The following is a 12,792-nucleotide window of genomic DNA, read 5'->3' on the forward strand; positions in this document are numbered from 1 at the left end:
TTAGACCATCACATTGACGATGAAACACAGAAAGTACACCGGGAATCAATACAAAATTTACAATGCCGATTTATATTGAGGAGAGTAACGTTTCGGGTAGGCTGTTTTTTGGCTCTTCCCTGAGGGATCAGTGTTAGACTCCGATGCACCACAGCAAGTTTACTGTATCCCATCGACGATCATATTGAAGATGAAACACAGAAATTGCATCGGGAATAAATACAAAATTCACAATACCGATTTATATTGACGAGAGTAACGTTTCGGGCAGTCTGGTTCTTTGGTTCTTCCCTGGGGGCTCAGTGTGAGACTCCGATGCAGCAAAGCAGGTTTACTGTATCCCTTCGACCATCATATTGACGATGAAACACAGAAATTGCATCCGGATTCAATACAAAATTTACAATGCCTCTTTATATTGACGAGAGTAACATTTCGGAGTGTCTGTTTTTTAACTCTTCCCTGGGGGCTCAGTGTTAGACTCCGATGCACCACAGCAGGTTCACTGTATCCCTTCGACCATCATATTGACGATGAAACACAGAAATTGCAATGGGAATCAATACAAAATTCCCAATACCAATTTATATTAACGAGAGTAACGTTTCGGGGAGTCCGTTTTTTGGCTCTTGCCTGGGGGCTCAGAGTTAGACTCCGATGTACCACAGCAGGTTTACTGAATCCCTTCGACCGTCATGTTGACGATGAAACACAGATATTTCATCGGGAATCAATACAAAATTAACAATACCGATTTATATTGACGAGAGTAACGTTTCGGGGAGTCAGTTTTTTGGCTCTTCCCTGGGGGCTCAGAGTTAGACTCCGATGCACCACAGCAGGTTTACTGTATCTCTTCGACGATCGTATTGAAGATGAAACACAGAAATTGCATCGGGAATCAATACAAAACTCACAATACCGATTTATATTGACGAGAGTAACGTTTCGGGTAGGCTGCTTTTTGGCTCTTCCCTGAGGGATCAGTGTTAGACTCCGATGCACCACAGTAGGTTTACTGTATCCCTTCGACGTTCATATTGAAGATGAAACCCAGAAATTGCATCGGGAATCAATACAAAATTCACAATACCGATTTATATTGACGAGAGTAACGTTTCGGGCAGTCTGGTTCTTTGGTTCTTCCCTGGGGGCTCAGTGTTAGACTCCAATGCAGCAAAACAGGTTCACTGAATCCCTTCGACCATCACATTGACGATGAAACACAGAAATTACATCGGGAATCAATACAAAATTTACAATGCCGATTTATATTGAGGAGAGTAACGTTTCGGGCAGTCTGGTTTTTTGGTTCTTCCCTGGGGGCTCAATGTGAGACTCCGATGCAGCAAAGCAGGTTCACTGAATCCCTTCGACCATCACATTGACGATGAAACAAAGAAATTACATCGGGAATCAATACAAAATTTACAATGCCGATTTATATTGACGAGAGTAACGTTTCGGGTAGGCTGCTTTTTGGCTCTTCCCTGAGGGATCAGTGTTAGACTCCGATGCAGCAAAGCAGGTTTACTGTATCCCCTCGACGATCATATTGAAGACGAAACACAGAAATTGCATCGGGAATCAATACAAAATTCACAATACCGATTTATACTGACGAGAGTAACGTTTCGGGCAGTCTGGTTTTTTGGTTCTTCCCTGGGGTCTCAGTGTGAGACTCCGATGCAGCAAAGCAGGTTCACTGAATCCCTTCGACCATCACATTGACGATGAAACACAGAAATTACATCGGGAATCAATCCAAAATTTACAGTGCCGATTTATATTGACGAGAGTAACGTTTCGGGTAGGCTGTATTTTGGCTCTTCCCTGAGGGATCAGTGTTAGACTCCGATGCACCACAGCAGGTTTACTGTATCCCTTCATCGATCATATTGAAGATGAAACACAGAATTTTCATCGGGAATCAATACAAAATTCACAATACCGATTTATATTGACGAAAGTAACATTTCGGAGTGTCTGTTTTTTAACGCTTCCTTGGGGGCTCAGTGTTAGACTCCGATGCACCACAGCAGGTTTACTGTATTCCTTCGAGCATCATATTGACGATGAAACACAGAAATTGCATCTGGATTCAATACAAAATTCACAATGCCGATTTGTATTGACCAGAGTAACGTTTCGGGGAATCTGTTTTTCGGGTCGTCCCTGGGGGCTCAGTGTTAGACGCCGATGCCCACAGCTGGTTTACTGAATTCCTTCGCCCATCATATTGACGATGAAACATAGAAATTGCTTTGGGAATCAATACAAAGTTCCCAAAACCGATTTATATTGACGAGAGTAACGTTTCGTGTAGGCTGCTTTTTGGCTCTTCCCTGACGGATCGGTGTTAGACTCCGATGCAGCGAAGCAGGTTGACTGTATCCCTTCGACGATCATATTGAAGATGAAACACAGAAATTGCATCGGGAATCAATACAAAATTCACGATACCGATTTATATTGACGAGAGTAACGTTTCGGGCAGTCTCGTTCTTTGGTTCTTCCCTGGGGGCTCAGTGTTAGACTCCGATGCAGCAAAGCAGGTTCACTGAATCCCTTCTACCATCACATTGACGATGAAACACAGAAATTACATCGGGAATCAATACAAAATTTACAATGCCGATTTATATTGACGAGAGTAACGTTTCGGGTAGGCTGTTTTTTGGCTCTTCCCTGAGGGATCAATGTTAGACTCCGATGCACCACAGCAGGTTTACTGTATTCCTTCGATGATCGTACTGAAGATGAAACACAGAAATTGCATCGGGAATCAATACAAAATTCACAATACCGATTTATATTGACGAGAGTAACGTTTCGGGTAGGCTGCTTTTTGGCTCTTCCCTGAGGGATCAGTGTTAGACTCCGATGCAGCAAAGCAGGTTTACTGTATCCCTTCGACGATCATATTGAAGATGAAACACAGAAATTGCATCGGGAATCAATACAAAATTCACAATACCGTTTTATATTGACGGGAGTAACGTTTCGGGTACTCTGCTTTTTGGTTCTTCCCTGAGGGATCAGTGTTAGACTCCGATGCAGCAAAGCAGGTTTACTGTATCCCTTCGACGATCATATTGAAGATGAAACACAGAAATTGCATCGGGAATCAATACAAAATTCACAATACCGATTTATATTGACGAGAGTAACGTTTCGGGTAGGCTGCTTTTTGGCTCTTCCCTGAGGGATCAGTGTTAGACTCCGATGCAGCAAAGCAGGTTTACTGTATCCCTTCGATGATCGTATTGAAGATGAAACACAGAAATTGCATCGGGAATCAATACAAAATTCACAATACCGATTTATATTGACGAGAGTAACGTTTCGGGTAGGCTGCTTTTTGGCTCTTCCCTGAGGGATCAGTGTTAGACTCCGATGCAGCCAAGCAGGTTTACTGTATCCCTTCGACGATCATATTGAAGATGAAACACAGAAATTACATCGGGAATCAATACAAAATTCACAATACGATTTATATTGACGAGAGTAACGTTTCGGGCAGTCTGGTTCTTTGGTTCTTCCCTGGGGGCCCAGTGTTAGACTCCGATGCAGCAAAGCAGGTTCACTGAATCCCTTCGACCATCACATTGACGATGAAACACAGATATTACACCGGGAATCAATACAAAATTTACAATGCCGATTTATATTGATGAGAGTAACGTTTCGGGTAGGCTGTTTTTTGGCTCTTCCCTGAGGGATCAGTGTTACACTCCGATGCACCACAGCAGGTTTACTGTATCCCATCGACGATCATATTGAAGATGAAACACAGAAATTGCATCGGGAATCAATACAAAATTCACAATACCGATTTATATTGACGAGAGTAACGTTTCGGGCAGTCTGGTTCTTTGGTTCTTCCCTGGGGGCTGAGTGTGAGACTCCGATGCAGCAAAGCAGGTTTACTGTATCCCTTCGACCATCATATTGACGATGAAACACAGAAATTGCATCCGGATTCAATACAAAATTTACAATGCCTCATATTGACGAGAGTAACATTTCGGAGTGTCTGTTTTTTAACTCTTCCCTGGGGGCTCAGTGTTAGACTCCGATGCACCACAGCAGGTTCACTGTATCCCTTCGACAATCATATTGACGATGAAACACAGAAATTGCAATGGGAATCAATACAAAATTCCCAATACCGATTTATATTAACGAGAGTAACGTTTCGGGGATTCAGTTTTTTGGCTCTTGCCTGGGGTCTCAGAGTTAGACTCCGATGTACCACAGCATGTTTACTGAATCCCTTCGACCGTCATGTTGACGATGAAACACAGAAATTGCATCGGGAATCAATACAAAATTCACAATACCGATTTATATTGACGAGAGTAACGTTTCGGGGAGTCAGTTTTTTGGCTCTTCCGGGGGGCTCAGAGTAAGACTCCGATGCACCACAGCAGGTTTACTGTATCTCCTCGACGATCGTATTGAAGATGAGACACAGAAATTGCATCGGGAATCAATACAAAATTCACAATACCGATTTATATGGACGAGAGTAACGTTTCGGGTAGCCTGCTTTTTGGCTCTTCCCTGAGGGATCAGTGTTAGACTCCGATGCACCACAGCAGGTTTACTGTATCCCTTCGACGATCATATTGAGGATGAAACACAGAAATTGCATCGGGAATCAATACAAAATTCACAATACCGATTTATATTGACGAGAGTAACGTTTCGGGCAGTCTGGTTCTTTGGTTCTTCCCTGGGGGCTAAGTGTTAGACTCCAATGCAGCAAAGCAGGTTCACTGAATCCCTTCGACCATCACATTGACGATGAAACACAGAAATTACATCGGGAATCAATACAAAATTTACAATGCCGATTTATATTGAGGAGAGTAACGTTTCGGGCAGTCTGGTTTTTTGGTTCTTCCCTGGGGGCTCAGTGTGAGACTCCGATGCAGCAAAGCAGGTTCACTGAATCCCTTCGACCATCACATTGACGATGATACACAGAAATTACATCGGGAATCAATACAAAATTTACAATGCCGATTTATATTGACGAGAGTAACGTTTCGGGTAGGCTGCTTTTTGGCTCTTCCCTGAGGGATCAGTGTTAGACTCCGATGCAGCAAAGCAGGTTTACTGTATCCCCTCGACGATCATATTGAAGACGAAACACAGAAATTGCATCGGGAATCAATACAAAATTCACAATACCGATTTATACTGACGAGAGTAACGTTTCGGGCAGTCTGGTTTTTTGGTTCTACCCTGGGGGCTCAGAGTTAGACTCCGATGCACCACAGCAGGTTTACTGTATCTCTTCCACGATCGTATTGAAGATGAAACACAGAAATTGCATCGGGAATCAATGCAAAATTCACTATACCGATTTATATTGACGAGAGTAACGTTTCGGGTAGGCTCCTTTTTGGCTCTTCCCTGAGGGATCAGTGTTAGACTCCGATGCACCACAGCAGGTTTACTGTATCCCTTCGACGATCATATTGAAGATGAAACACAGAAATTGCATCGGGAATCAATACAAAATTCACAGTACCGATTTATATTGACGAGAGTAACGTTTCGGGCAGTCTGGTTCTTTGGTTCTTATCTGGGGGCTCAGTGTTAGACTCCAATGCAGCAAAGCAGGTTCACTGAATCCCTTCGACCATCACATTGTCGATGAAACACAGAAATTACATCGGGAATCAATACAAAATTTACAATGCCGATTTATATTGAGGAGAGTAACGTTTCGGGCAGTCTGGTTTTTTGGTTCTTCCCTGGGGGCTCAGTGTGAGACTCCGATGCAGCAAAGCAGGTTCACTGAATCCCTTCGACCATCACATTGACGATGAAACACAGAAATTACATCGGGAATCAATACAAAATTTACAATGCCGATTTATATTGACGAGAGTAACGTTTCGAGTAGGCTGCTTTTTGGCTCTTCCCTGAGGGAACAGTGTTAGACTCCGATGCAGCAAAGCAGGTTTACTGTATCCCCTCGACGATCATATTGAAGACGAAACACAGAAATTGCATCGGGAATCAATACAAAATTCACAATACCGATTTATACTGACGAGAGTAACGTTTCGGGCAGTCTGGTTTTTTGGCTCTTCCCTGGGGGCTCAGTGTGAGACTCCGATGCAGCAAAGCAGGTTCACTGAATCCCTTCGACCATCACATTGACGATGAAACACAGAAATTACATCGGGAATCAATATAAAATTTACAACGCCGATTTATATTGACGAGAGTAACGTTTCGGGTAGGCTCATTTTTGGCTCTTCCCTGAGGGATCAGTGTTAGACTCCGATGCACCACAGCAGGTTTACTGTATCCCCTCATCGATCATATTGACCATGAAACACAGAAATTGCATCGGGCATCAATACAAAATTTACAATGCCGATTTATATTGACGAGAGTAACGTTTCGGGTAGGCTGCTTTTTGGCTCTTCCCTGAGGGATCAGTGTTAGACTCCGATGCAGCAAAGCAGGTTTACTGTATCCCTTCGACGATCATATTGAAGATGAAACACAGAAATTGCATCGGGAATCAATACAAAATACACAATACCGATTTATATTGACGAGAGTAACGTTTCGGGCAGTCTGGTTCTTTGGTTTTTCCCTGGGGGCTCAGTGTGAGACTCCGATGCAGCAAAGCAGGTTCACTGAATCCCTTAGACCATCACATTGACGATGAAACACAGAAATTACATCGGGAATCAATACAAAATTTACAATGCCGATTTATATTGACGAGAGTAACGTTTCGGGTAGGCGGTTTTTTGGCTCTTCCCTGAGGGATCAGTGTTAGACTCCGATGCACCACAGCAGGTTTACTGTATCCCTTCATCGATCATATTGAAGATGAAACACAGAAATTTCATCGGGAATCAATACAAAATTCACAATACCGATTTATATTGACGAGAGTAACGTTTCGGGCAGTCTGGTTTTTTGGTTCTTCCCTGGGGGCTCAGAGATAGACTCCGATGCAGCAAAGCAGATTCACTGAATCCCTTAGACCATCACATTGACGATGAAACACAGAAATTACATCGGGAATCAATACAAAATTTACAATGCCTATTTATATTGACGAGAGTAACATTTCGTAGTGTCTGTTTTTTAACGCTTCCTTGGGGGCTCAGTGTTAGACTCCGATGCACCACAGCAGGTTCACTGTATCCCTTCGACCATCATATTGACGATGAAACACAGAAATTGCATCGGGAATCAATACAAAATTCACAATGCCGATTTGTATTGACCAGAGTAACGTTTCAGGGAATCTGTTTTTCGGGTCGTCCCTGGGGGCACAGTGTTAGACGCCGATGCCCACAGCTGGTTTACTGAATTCCTTCGCCCATCATATTGACGATGAAACACAGAAATTGCTTTGGGAATCAATACAAAATTCCCAATACCGATTTATATTGACGAGAGTAACGTTTCGGGTAAGCTGCTATTTGGCTCTTCCCTGAGGGATCAGTGTTAGACTCCGATGCAGCAAAGCAGGTTTACTGGATCCCTTCGACGATCGTATTGAAGATGAAACACAGAAATTGCATCGGGAATCAATACAAAATTCACAATACCGATTTATATTGACGAGAGTAACGTTTCGGGCAGTCTCGTTCTTTGGTTGTTCCCTGGGGGCTCAGTGTTAGACTCCGATGCAGCAAAGCAGGTTCACTGAATCCCTTCGACCATCACATTGACGATGAAACACAGAAATTACATCGGGAATCAATACAAAATTTACAATGCCGATTTATATTGAGGAGAGTAACGTTTCGGGTAGGCTGTTTTTTGGCTCTTCCCTGAGGGATCAATGTTAGACTCCGATGCACCACAGCAGGATTACTGTATTCCTTCGATGATCGTACTGAAGATGAACCACAGAAATTGCATCGGGAATCAATACAAAATTCACAATACCGATTTATATTGACGAGAGTAACGTTTCGGGTAGGCTGCTTTTTGGCTCTTCCCTGAGGGATCAGTGTTAGACTCCGATGCAGCAAAGCAGGTTTACTGTATCCCTTCGACGATCATATTGTAGATGAAACACAGAAATTGCATCGGGAATCAATACAAAATTAACAATACCGATTTATATTGACGAGAGTAACAGTTCGGGCAGTCTGGTTCTTTGGTTCTTCCCTGGGGGCTCAGTGTGAGACTCCGATGCAGCAAAGCAGGTTTACTGTATCCCTTCGATGATCGTATTGAAGATGAAACACAGAAATTGCATCGGGAATCAAAACAAAATTCACAATACCGATTTATATTGACGAGAGTAACGTTTCGGGTAGGGTGCTTTTTGGCTCTTCCCTGAGGGATCAATGTTAGACTCCGATGCACCACAGCAGGTTTAGTGTATCCCTTCATCGACCATATTGAAGATGAAACACAGAAATTGCATCGGGAATCAATACAAAATTCACAATACCGATTTATATTGACGAGAGAAACTTATCGGGCAGTCTGGTTCTTTGGTTCTTCCCTGGGGGCTCAGTGTGAGACTCCGATGCAACAAAGCAGGTTTACTGTATCCCTTCGATGACCGTATTAAGATGAAACACAGAAATTGCATCGGGAATCAATACAAAATTCACAATACCGATTTATATTGACGAGAGTAACATTTCGGGTAGGCTGCTTTTTGGCTCTTCCCTGAGGGATCAGTGTTAGACTCCGATGCACCACAGCAGGTTTACTGTATCCCTTCATCGATCATATTGAAGATGAAACACAGAAATTGCAATGGGAATCAATACAAAATTCACAATCCCGATTTATATTGACGAGAGTAACGTTTCGGGTAGGCTCTTCCCTGAGGGATCAGTGTTAGACTCCGATGCACCACAGCAGGTTTACTGTATCCCTTCATCGATCATATTGAAGATGAAACACAGAAATTGCATCGGGAATCAATACAAATTTCACAATACCGATTTATATTGACGAGAGTAACGTTTCGGGCAGTCTGGTTCTTTGGTTCTTCCCTGGGGGCTCAGTGTGAGTCTCCGATGCAGCAAAGCAGGTTTACTGTATCCCTTCGATGATCGTATTGAAGATGAAACACAGAAATTGCATCGGGAATCAATACAAAATTCACAATACCGATTTATATTGACGAGAGTAACGTTTCGGGTCGGCTGCTTTTTGGCTCTTCCCTGAGGGATCAGTGTTATACTCCGATGCACCACAGCAGGTTTACTGTATCCCTTCATCGATCATATTGACGATGAAACACAGAAATTACATCGGGAATCAATACAAAATTTACAATGCCGATTTATATTGACGAGAGTAACGTTTCGGGTAGGCTGTTTTTTGGCTCTTCCCTGAGGGATCAGTGTTAGATTCCGATGCACCACAGCAGGTTTACTGCATCCCTTCATCGATCATATTGAAGATGAAACACAGAAATTTCATCGGGAATCAATACAAAATTCACAATACCGATTTATATTGACGAGAGTAACGTTTCGGGCAGTCTGGTTTTTTGGTTCTTCCCTGGGGGCTGAGAGTTAGACTCCGATGCAGCAAAGTAGGTTTACTGTATCCCTTCGACCATCATATTGACGATGAAACACAGAAATTGCATCCGGATTCAATACAAAATTTACAATGCCTATTTATATAGACGAGAGTAACATTTCGGAGTGTCTCTTTTTTAACGCTTCCTTGGGGGCTCAGTGTTGGACTCCGATGCACCACAGCAGGTTCACTGTATCCCTTCGACCATCATATTGACGATGAAACACAGAAATTGCATCGGGAATCAATACAAAATTCACAATACCGATTTATATTGACGAGAGTAACGTTTCGGGGAGTCTGTTGTTTGGCTCTTCCCTGGGGGCTCAGTGTTAGACTCCGATGCACCACAGCAGGTTCACTGTATCCCTTCGACCATCGTATTGACGATGAAACACAGAAATTGCAATGGGAATCAATACAAAATTCTCAATACCGATTTATATTAACGAGAGTAACGTTTCGGGGAGTCAGTTTTTTGGCTCTTGCCTGGGGGCTCAGAGTTAGTCTCCGATGTACCACAGCAGGTTTACTGAATCCCTTCGACCGTCATGTTGACGATGAAACACAGAAATTTCATCGGGAATCAATACAAAATTAACAATACCGATTTATATTGACGAGAGTAACGTTTCGGGGAGTCAGTTTTTTGGCTCTTCCCTGGGGGCTCAGAGTTAGACTCCGATGCACCACAGCAGGTTTACTGTATCTCTTCCACGATCGTATTGAAGATGAAACACAGAAATTGCATCGGGATTCAATACAAAATTCACAATACCGATTTATATTGACGAGACTAACGTTTCGGGTAGGCTGCTTTTTGGCTCTTCCCTGAGGGATCAGTGTTAGACTCCGATGCACCACAGCAGGTTTACTGTATCCCTTCGACTATCATATTGAAGATGAAACACAGAAATTGCATCGGGAATCAATACAAAATTCACAATACCGATTTATATTGACGAGAGTAACGTTTCGGGCAGTCTGGTTCTTTGGTTCTTATCTGGGGGCTCAGTGTTAGACTCCAATGCAGCAAAGCAGGTTCACTGAATCCCTTCGACCATCACATTGACGATGAAACACAGAAATTACATCGGGAATCAATACAAAATTTACAATGCCGATTTATATTGAGGAGAGTAACGTTTCGGGCAGTCTGGTTTTTTGGTTCTTCCCTGGGGGCTCAGTGTGAGACTCCGATGCAGCAAAGCAGGTTCACTGAATCCCTTCGACCATCACATTGACGATGAAACACAGAAATTACATCGGGAATCAATACAAAATTTACAATGCCGATTTATATTGACGAGGGTAACGTTTCGGGTAGGCTGCTTTTTGGCTCTTCCCTGAGGGATCAGTGTTAGACTCCGATGCAGCAAAGCAGGTTTACTGTATCCCCTCGACGATCATATTGAAGACGAAACACAGAAATTGCATCGGGAATCATTACAAAATTCACAATACCGATTTATACTGACGAGAGTAACGTTTCGGGCGGTCTGGTTTTTTGGCTCTTCCCTGGGGGCTCAGTGTGAGACTCCGATGCAGCAAAGCAGGTTCACTGAATCCCTTCGACCATCACATTGACGATGAAACACAGAAATTACATCGGGAATCAATATAAAATTTACAACGCCGATTTATATTGACGAGAGTAACGTTTCGGGTAGGCTCCTTTTTGGCTCTTCCCTGAGGGATCAGTGTTAGACTCCGATGCACCACAGCAGGTTTACTGTATCCCTTCATCGATCATATTGACGATGAAACACAGAAATTGCATCGGGAATCAATACAAAATTTACAATGCCGATTTATATTGACGAGAGTAATGTTTCGGGTAGGCTGCTTTTTGGCTCTTCCCTGAGGGATCAGTGTTAGACTCCGATGCAGCAAAGCAGGTTTACTGTATCCCTTCGACGATCATATTGAAGATGAAACACAGAAATTGCATCGGGAATCAATACAAAATACACAATACCGATTTATATTGACGAGAGTAACGTTTCGGGCAGTCTGGTTCTTTGGTTCTTCCCTGGGGGCTCAGTGTGAGACTCCGATGCAGCAAAGCAGGTTCACTGAATCCCTTAGACCATCACATTGACGATGAGACACAGAAATTACATCGGGAAGCAATACAAAATTTACAATGCCGATTTATATTGACGAGAGTAACGTTTCGGGTAGGCTGTTTTTTGACTCTTCCCTGAGGGATCAGTGTTAGACTCCGATGCACCACAGCAGGATTACTGTATCCCTTCATCGATCATATTGAAGATGAAACAAAGAAATTTCATCGGGAATCAATACAATATTCACAATACCGATTTATATTGACGAGAGTAACGTTTCGGGCAGTCTGGTTTTTTGGTTCTTCCCTGGGGGCTCAGAGTTAGACTCCGATGCAGCAAAGTAGGTTTACTGTATCCCTTCGACCATCATATTGACGATGAAACACAGAAATTGCATCCGGATTCAATACAAAATTTACAATGCCTATTTATATTGACGAGAGTAACATTTCGGAGTGTCTGTTTTTTAACGCTTCCTTGGGGGCTCAGTGTTTGACTCCGATGCACCACAGCAGGTTCACTGTATCCCTTCGACCATCATATTGACGATGAAACACAGAAATTGCATCGGGAATCAATACAAAATTCACAATACCGATTTATATTGACGAGAGTAACGTTTCGGGGAGTCTGTTGTTTGGCTCTTCCCTGGGGGCTCAGTGTTAGACTCCGATGCACCACAGCAGGTTTACTGTATTCCTTCGAGCATCATATTGACGTTGAAACACAGAAATTGCATCAGGATTCAATACAAAATTCACAATGCCGATTTGTATTGACCAGAGTAACGTTTCGGGGAATCTGTTTTTCGGGTCGTCCCTGGGGTCTCAGTGTTAGACGCCGATGCCCACAGCTGGTTTACTGAATTCCTTCGCCCATCATATTCACGATGAAACACAGAAATTGCGTTGGGAATCAATACAAAATTCCCAATACCGATTTATATTGACGAGAGTAACGTTTCGGGGAGTCTGTTGTTTGGCTCTTCCTTGGGGGCTCAGTGTTGGACTCCGATGCACCACAGCAGGTTCACTGTATCCCTTCGACCATCATATTGACGATGAAACACAGAAATTGCATCGGGAATCAATACAAAATTCACAATACCGATTTATATTGACGAGAGTAACGTTTCGGGGAGTCTGTTGTTTGGCTCTTCCCTGGGGGCTCAGTG

This window comes from Schistocerca cancellata, chromosome 10 (assembly GCF_023864275.1).
Source record: "Schistocerca cancellata isolate TAMUIC-IGC-003103 chromosome 10, iqSchCanc2.1, whole genome shotgun sequence".
NCBI lineage: Eukaryota > Metazoa > Arthropoda > Insecta > Orthoptera > Acrididae > Schistocerca > Schistocerca cancellata.